Here is a 9,698-nt window from a genome sequence, read left to right on the forward strand (position 1 = left end):
TTGGAACAATGCAACGTGGCTGTCACCCCAGGAAATAAGCTGTCAGTATTCTCAGCTATGGTCACCTTTCTTCAGGTTAAGACATCTGAGCAGATGACCAACAAATCATTCGATGCGATGTTGGCTGCTTTCCGCAAAGCTTTCCCAGATGCGTCTGAGCTGCCACACACCTACAGTAAAATGAAGAATTTCCTTCGTGCAGTTGGAATTGGATATGATATGATCCATGTTTGTAAGAATAATTGTGTTCTGTTCCGGAAGGATTATGCCAACTTAAGTGAATGCCCGAAATGCAAATCATCAAGATGGAAAGATGGCGATGCTGTGAAGAGGATTCCTCATAATGTTCTGAGACATTTTCCAATTACACCAAGATTGCAGAGGTTGTTTCATGATGCTGAAACAAGAGAGGATGTACCGTGGCATTCTAGGAACCAGGATTTCAGAGATCAGAATGTAATGAGCCATCCATCTCATGGTAGTGAGTGGAAAAGCTTCAATCAGAAGCACGAAACGTTTGCTGCTGACCCGAGAAACATTAGACTTGGCTTAGCTTCTGATGGATTTAACCCATTTGGCCACCAGAGCGCCACATATAGCATGTGGCCAGTGCTTGTTATCCCTTACAACATGCCTCCAAATGTCTGCACCAAAGAATCAAACTACATGATGGCCTTGCTCATCCCAGGTCCAAAAAGTCCTGGAAAGGATTTTGATTTGTTCATGGAGCCTCTTGTGGAGGAACTTCAATAGCTATGGAGGTGTGTTCTCACTCGAGACCTATATAGCAGCCCACCAGCTGATTTCTTTCTACATGCTGTTATAATTTGGTGCATCCATGATTATCCGGCTTTGGGCACTATGTCAGGGAGAACGACACATGCTTACAATGCATGTGTTTGCTATGACAGGAATCCGCTGTCATACGCAATACTTAGCAAGATCTGTTACATTGGACACCGCCGTTTCCTTGCCAAGGACAACCCACATCCTAGAAAATACCGAAGACATGTGTTCAATGCAAAGCATGAAAACCGTGATGCGCCAAAGAGTCTCACCGCCGATGAGTTGCAAGTGGAATTAGAGAAGGTCAGGCATATTACACCAGGAAACCATCCTGATAATGGTAGCGGGAAAAGGAAGCGTGGTAGGGCAGAAGAGAGATTATTGTTTACCCGCAGGTCCACTTTGTGGGACTTGGAATATTGGAAAGGTTTGGATCTACGGCATAATCTTGATGTGATGCACATCGAGAAAAATATATGTGACAGCATTATCGGCACACTTCTTAATATTGAAGGCAAGACGAAAGATACCTTAAAATCTAGGATTGATTTGACACATATGGGTATCAGAAAGGATTTGCAGGTGCAAGATGAAGGTAAACCACGGGATATGGCACCAGTTGTGTACGTCTTGGACAAGGTAAAAAGAAAAGAATTCTGCAAGGTCCTATCACGTGTGAGATTCCCACATGGATTTGCTTCCAACCCTGAAAGGAGAGTCAGTGAAGATGGAGACAAGGTACAAGGGTTGAAAACTCATGACTGCCACGTCCTACTTCAAAGGGTTTTACCTGTTATCCTTAGAGGATTGGGCCGCCCTGACTTATACAGAGCAGTTTCAGAGTTGGGACAATTCTTCAGGGAACTCTGTAGTCAGGATAGATGCTTTGAAGCGTCTTACAGACAAGATACCAACTATCCTATGCGACCTTGAGAAGATATATCCTCCAGCCTTCTTTGATGTGATGGTGCATTTGGCTGTTCATCTACTTGATGAGGCACTACCTAGAGGTCCAGTACAGTATGGCTGGATGTACCCTATTGAAAGGTGGCTAGGCACTTTCAAGGGCTACGTTAGGAACAGAGCTAGACCCGAGGGTTCCATTGCAAAGGCCTACATTGCTACAGAAGCGTTGACATTCTGCTCAAAATACATTGAAACAGCTGATCAACTTAGCAAAGACGTGGATGAAGACAATCCCGGGCTCAATGTTTTCGATTATTCTGTTCGAGTTACAGGGAAGAGTCGACAAGAGGACAAACCTAAAGATTTGGACAAAATGGTTTGGTATGTGTTGAATAACTGTCCTGAGATACTACCTTATATCAAGTAAGTGCTAAGTACTACAGCTTATACATCGTAATCTACTTAACTTGCAGCACATTCTTATATATTTAGATGTTTGACGCGATCACTATGTTGTGCAGCATCTATAAAAAGGAGTTACTGCCGCAAAATCCAAGAAACATTGACAAACTGGTTATGGCAGGATTTGCGAAATGGTTCAAGAGCCATGTAAGCTTTTGAATTGCACTGTCAGTTTTTTAATATATTGAGTACATAAGATGACCAGCTTGTCTATTTTCTAACCATAGGTTAAGAAGATGCGGGAGGATGGGCATGCAGTTGATGATGCCCTTTACTCACTAGCAATGGGTCCTGATACTCGGGTAAGACATTATGAATCTTGCGTTGTTGGAGATGTGCGCTACAACACCCTTGCACGAGACGAAGGCAGGAAGACACAAAACAGTGCCATCACGAGCACGGATACGTATGACAAAGAGACAACTGAAATGTATGCTAACATAACAGACATTGTTCAGTTGCAGTATATCTCCAGTTTCGAGGATCATCGGTGTGTGGTTCTGTTGTGCTATCGTTGGTATAACCTGTTTTCCAGGATCGGAAAACCCAGAGCTGATGATTATTTAAAATCCATCAATGTCAAGGCGGCGTACCAGACCAACGAGCCTTTTATTTTGGCAAATCAAGCAACACAGAAATTTTTCTTGGAAGACACATTTTCACGTAGCGATGACTGGAGAGTAGTGCAAAGGTTTGAGCAGAGGAATTTGTTTAATGAAGTTGCACAACAAGATGATGCTTACACTGCTCCTAATGTACAAGATAACACAGATGTTCCTAATATCTTTGAGAACCATCACGTCAATGGTGCCGGCGAAAAGATTGCCTGTCGTGCTGTGGACATACAAGAGTTGATCAAGAAGAAGCCAACGTTCGAGGACGTTGAGGACGAAGAAGAAGATGACACCATGGGGAATTACGATTCAGACTGATACACATGGCGAAGATGTTGACGCTGTTGCTGCGGATGATGATTACATTGCTTTTGTCGTATTTGCCCGTCAGAAGACGTTTTTTTATCTACTATGTGAAATTGTGTTTGCTATGACAACTGAAACCTGATGAACATGTTGTTTAGTATTTTCCTGTGAGAACATCACTTGTTATATATGCTGATTTGTGTTTGGTGATTGTATGACGACTAAAACATGATGACATTGTTGTTTAGTTGTACTCATATTTGGCTGTGAAACTTGAATTTGATGACATAGTTTGTTGTTGGACTGCAATTTGCTCGACATCTTCGAATGAGAACAAAGCTGACCCGACAGGTCCTCTGCTAATTTATTTATTTATTACCAAAAGGGCCTCTGCTATTTATTTATTTATGAGCAAAAGGGGATACCCCCTGATTTCCGTTAATAGAAATCATTAGATGTTCACAACACTACGCCCAGCCTGCTACACAGGTTTCATTCATTACTAGTTTCAGCAAAGTGCTCATGTCATAGCCACTGAATACATCACGAGTGCTACATACACTGCAAATAAAGAGACAATCATCCTACAGAGCACATCGATTTTGCCCATTATCTTCACAAGCTCTTTCATCTCCTCATTGCTGTCAAGACCGTTCAGCAGCTGTTGCTTGGCCATGATCAGAGGAACTGCATCTTTAACCTTCTGCTCTGCATCTTCCTCTTCTGCTGTTCCTTCAGTTACTTGTCCAACACCCCAACCTGCTGGTATTGGGATTCCTCGCCTAACCAAATAATCAGCGTAGTTGCACTCCCCCATATGTGCGTCGGGGGTATGATGAGACCCACAGGCGATGGTACGGGTGGCGACTTGGCGCATATTTGGTTGTTGCCTGCTGAAGAGCAGGTGGACGAGCAGCCAACGGACATGGTTGCTGCGGCCAGAGCTTCTGATGCTAGGCAGAGTAAGTAGAGAAGAGGAGAAGCGAACGTTGGATATGTCAGTTTCATTACTTGCAGAGTAGCATAGCACCATATATAGTCATAGTCTAGGTTTGGATTCGAACCAGCTATAGGAGCACGTCTCTCTTTTTTCTAAAACTCAGCAACGTCTCTTTACTGGTACACTAGCTTGTTCTGTACGCCTTCTCAAGTCTTTGATTCCTCCACCTGACATCTAGGACCCACCGAAAGGGTCTCTGTATTTCGCGAAAAAAACGTGCCCCCCGCTGACAGGTCGGACCCACCAGCTATCTTCGCACGCAAGGAAGTGCCTCCTTATTACGCACAAAAAAATAAATACTCCCCCTGCCAGCTGGAACCCAGCATCGTGGGAGGCTGACTTGTGGGCCTACCAAGTTGACGGGGATGGAGGGCTTTGTCAACTTAGTCAATATGAACGATTCTAGCTCCAGTTACTGTACGATGTTCATCCAACGGCAGTAGTGCTTCTTCAACCTCTGGTCTTCTTGCTCGAGCCGCCCAAACCAGCGCCGGTCATGCCACGTGCTCCTGCCTCCCGTGGCCAGCTTTGATGCCGCGGAGGCCTCTCCGTCCCCTACTACTCCCACCGCTCGCCGGGCCATCCCTCTACTCACCCACACCCCCTGTTATTCTGCGGCGACGGCAGCCTCACACCACAGCCGAACCAGTGAACCCTCATACTCCTCTCCGCCTGGGCATCCACTGCCGTGTCTTCCCGGGCTCCGCGTCGTCCCCTTCCTAGGCCTCGCCGTCGTCCACCGTCTTGGTGCTCTCGGCGCAGCGTGGTCAATGTGGTCAACGACCGACTTCTATCGAAAGAGTAATGTACGTGGAGAGGCTGACAGCTGGGTCCACGGCCGCAGCTGGGTCCACGGCCACAGCCTAGTCTTTTTGTGATTTGCCAAGTAAGTCGCTTTGTCAGGCCTCTTAGGCTGCAAATTTTTCAAGACGAGGAGAGCTTCATTCGGCTGGCCGAGAAAATGGCCTATCAGTAATGAGAAATGGGTTGTACATTTTTAAAACACATCAAACCGGCAATTAGTTTCAAATTTCTTTTTTTTCATTTCGAGATTTTAAATTGCATTAATTTTTATGCGTGGATAATTTGTTGGATTTTATATTGATATACATTTATTTTTAAAATCAGTTTGAATGTGACTCGAAATTTCGGGATTAAAAACAGTTCGGACCGCACCAAAATATGCAAAATTTCGTATAATTTTTTAACCGTGGCCACAATATGGGCTGTAATGCTAACAAAAAGAATATGGGCTCCAAAAAAACCTTAAGAATTAGCAAATGGGCTGTAAATTATTAGAAATAATGGCAGATGGGCTGTATGTTGTTTTCCACAGATTTGAGGCTTTCCTAAAAAAAAGGTTGGCGCACAAGCAGTGACTGTTGGATGTCCATCCAACGGCCGTCGTGCTTCTTCAATCTCTGCTCTTCCTGCTCCAGCCGCTCAAACAAGCGCCGGTGGGACTGCCTGCTCCCTCCTCCCCGCGGCCGACTGTGCTGCCGCACAGGCCTCACCGCCCCACCGTACTCCCATCGCTGGCCTCGCCATCCCTCTACTCACCCACACCTGCTGTTATTCTCCGGCGACGGCTGAGGAACCAGTAAACCCTTGTACAGTCGTACTCCCCTCCGTGTGGGAAACAACTGTCGAGTCTTCCCTGCCTCCGCGTCGTTCCCTTCCAAGGCCTCGCCGTCGTCCACTGCCCTGGTGCTCTCGGCGCGGCGTGGTCAATGTGGTCAAGGAATGACTTCCATCGGAAGAGTACTATACGTGGAGAGGCTGACAGCTGGGTCCACGGCAGCCGCAAGGAAGTGCCTCCTTATTACGCGGAAAATAATTATTCCTCCACCTGACAACAGGGACCCACCGGACGGGCCAAAGTATTTGGCGAAGAAAATGTTTCCCCCTGACTGCTGGGACCCACCGGACGGGCCAACGTATTTCATGAAAAAAAGTTCCCCCCGCTGTCAGCTCGGACCCACCGGAGGTGCCTCCTTATTACGCACAAAAAAAATGAATACTCCCCTGCTAGTTGGGACCCACCTTCGTGGGAGGCTGACTTGTGGGCCTACTAAGTTGAGGGGGACGGAGTGCTTTGTCAACTTAGTCAATATGAACGATTCTAGCTCCAGTGACCGTACAATGTCCATCCAACGGCTGTAGTGCTTCTTCAACCTCTGGTCTTGTTGCTCCAGCCGCCCAAAGCAGCGCCGGTCGTGCCGCATGCTCCTACCTTCCGTGGCCGGCTGTGCCGCCGCGGAGGTGTAACGCCCATGATGCGGCTATATCTCCCATGTGTCGAGGCACGACTTAGAGGCATAACCGCATAGTGGTTTTGTCGCAAGAAGGGTCATCTTCACACAATCCCATATAATGAACAAGAATGGGATAAAGAGTTGGCTTACAATCGCCACTTCACACAATACGTAAATATAATCCATACATCATCAATAATACAAACATATAGACCGGCTACGGTCAAGATCCAAATGAAAATGAGACAACCCCAAATGCTAGATGCCCGATCGTCCCAACTGGGCTCCACTACTGATCATCAGGAAAAGACACATAGTAACGACCACGTTCCTCGTTGAACTCCCATTTGAGATCGACCCCATCATCTGCACTGGCATCGTCGGCACCTGCAACTGTTTTGGTAGAATCTGTGAGTCACGAGGACTCAGCAATCTCACACCCGCGAGATCAAGACTATTTAAGCTTATAGGAAAGGAAGGTGTAATAAGGTGGAGCTGCAGCGGCAATAAGCATATATGGTGGCTAACATACGCAAAAGAGAGCGAGAAGAGAAGCAACGGAGTGGTCGTCATCTAGCAATGACCAAGAAGTGATCCTGAACTCCTACTTACGTCAAACATAACACAAACCGTGTTCACTTCCCGGACTCCGGCGAGAAGAGACCATCACGGCTACGCACACAGTTGATGTATTTTAAATGGGTCAAGTGACAAGTTCTCTACAACCGGACATTAACAAATTCCCATCTGCCTCATAACCGCGGGCACGGCTTTCAAAAGATAATACCCTGCAGGGGTGTCCCAACTTAGCCCATCATAAGCTCTCACGGTCAACGAAGGATAAACCTTCTCCCGGAAAGACCCGATCAGTCTCAGAATCCCGGTTTACAAGACATTTCGACAATGGTAAAACAAGACCAGCAAAGCCGCCCGAATGTGCCGACAAATCCCGATAGAAGCTACACATATCTCGTTCTCAGGGCACACCAGATAAGTCAAGCTATGAGTAAAACCAGACCTCGAGTTTCCCCGAGGTGGCCCCACAGGCTGCTCGGTTCGGACCAACACTCGAAGGAGCACTGGCCCGGGGGGGGGGGGTTAAAATAAGATGACCCTCGGGCTCGCGAAAACCCGGGGGAAAAGGCTTAGGCGGCCAATGGTAAAACCAAAGTTGGGCCTTGCTGGAGGAGTTTTATTCAAGGCGAACTGTCAAGGGGGTCCCATAAATCACCCGACCGCGTAAGGAACGCAAACTCAAGGAACATAATCCCGGTATATCAGTAACTAGGGCGGCAAGAGTGGAACAAAACACCAGGCATAAGGCTGAGCCTTCCACCCTTTACCAAATATATATATATATGCATTAATTAAATAAGAGATATTGTGATATCCCAACATATCCATGTTTCGACATGGAACAAACTTCAACTTCACCTGCAACTAGCAACGCTATAAGAAGGGCTGAGCAAAAGCGGTAACTTAGCCAAGCAACGGTTTGCTAGGAAAGGATGGTTTGAGGCTGACATGGCAAAATGAGAGAAATGATATAGCAAGTGATAGGTAGCGCGGCATGGCAATAGAGCGAACAACTAGCAAAGCAAAGATAGAAGTGATTTCGAGGGGTGGTCATCTTGCCTGCAAGGTTCTCAGAGTTGTCGAAAGCTTGATCCTCGTAAGCGTACTCAATAGGTTCCTCGTTCATGAACTCGTCTCCCGGCTCTACCCAAGACAAGAACACAAACAAACGGAACCACAATCAACCACGAGAAATGCACAAGCAACATGATGCAAAAACCTGTATGATATGCGAGATATGATATGCGATGCATATGCGTGCTCCGGAAGGAAAATGATGAACAAGGCAGTAACTTGGCAAACCAAGCATGCCACTGAAAAGATGAGATGATTTTGGTCAAAATCGATATAAAGATCACCGGAAACGGATGCACGGTTTGCAAATGGCAAGCAAAACAAGAATGACACGAATCTGCGATTAACAGCATGATAGCACTTAAAATGCAACAAGCAACAATGCTACATCACTCCAACATAGCAACAAAGCATATGGTAGTAATCTACAGGAGATGCTTGACAAAAGATGAACACTGAGCTATGGCTAGATCACAACATATCAAGCTCAAACAAGCATGGCAAAAGTGCAAAAGATAACAGGTTCACAGACTTAGTGAAATTACTGGACATGGCAGAAAACAGCATCAGGTAGCAATGTTCAGAGCACGAAATCAACATGCTACAGGAACTTAACATGGCAAAACAAGGCATGGCAGTGTTCTACTAAATGCATATGACAAAAGTCCCTTACTGACCATAAGCCAAAAAGGACCAGAAGATATGATGGAAAGCATGTAAACATAGCAAGTTTCGTTATCAGGTTCCAGACTTGGCAGAAATAATAATATGAAGGCCTCTTTGTGAGCTTGATGAACTCACTACAGAGCAATGCATGACAAAACAATCATACCTACAGCAAGATGGCATGTTTATGAAGCTAACCATGGCAAGAACAATAGCATAGCATGTATGGATCAACTACAAGAAGCTTGGCAAAAATGAATACCATATTAAGAATCTGCCAGAAATATTTTATAGCAAAAGTAGAGCAAGATTGAGTCATGCTATGGCACTCCATAATTGCAAACAAGGGCAGGAATGGATCAACTACAACTATAGCTACAAAACATCCTTACTGAACATCTCCAAAATATGCATGGATCTCTCTGTAGCATCAAGTTTACATGGCAACAAAATACCAGCAGACAAGGACTTAGAGAAATCACTAAGTCCCTGAAATCAGAAACATTACGGAGCCTACTTTGCATGCTAGTGCTAGTCACCACAGAGATCACAAAAATACATGGCATACACCCTTGGAAAGATGGCATGGCATACAACAAAACACATGTAGAGCTCATGCCCATAAGATGCACAGACTTAATGATACAAAAATGACAAATCTCCAAGTTCTGATAAGAACCAGCAGATAACAGCAACTAGCCCTCTTGCAATAGAGATTTGGGCATCAAGATGACCTCTAATGAGCATGGTGCAACTAAACAACATGTAGAGCATCACGAGACGAACAATTTGACATATTACACGCGCGAAATGGAGCTACGTGCAAGGAGTTATGCACTGTCGAACATGGGCATATGCTGTAAAGAGAAAAGACTTGGAGGAAAAATTGGGCACGGGAAAAGTCAACGCTCACAGAGTTCGAACGGATCCAGATCGGGCCTGCTCGAGGGAGCTCGCCGGCTCGGCCACCGGAGTGCGGGGAGGCGGAGGCGACGGCGAGGGAGACCGGACGGGAGGCCGGCGAGGGGGGCCGGGCCCGCGGGGACGGACGGC

This window comes from Triticum aestivum, chromosome 2D (assembly GCF_018294505.1).
Source record: "Triticum aestivum cultivar Chinese Spring chromosome 2D, IWGSC CS RefSeq v2.1, whole genome shotgun sequence".
NCBI classification, from domain to species: domain Eukaryota; kingdom Viridiplantae; phylum Streptophyta; class Magnoliopsida; order Poales; family Poaceae; genus Triticum; species Triticum aestivum.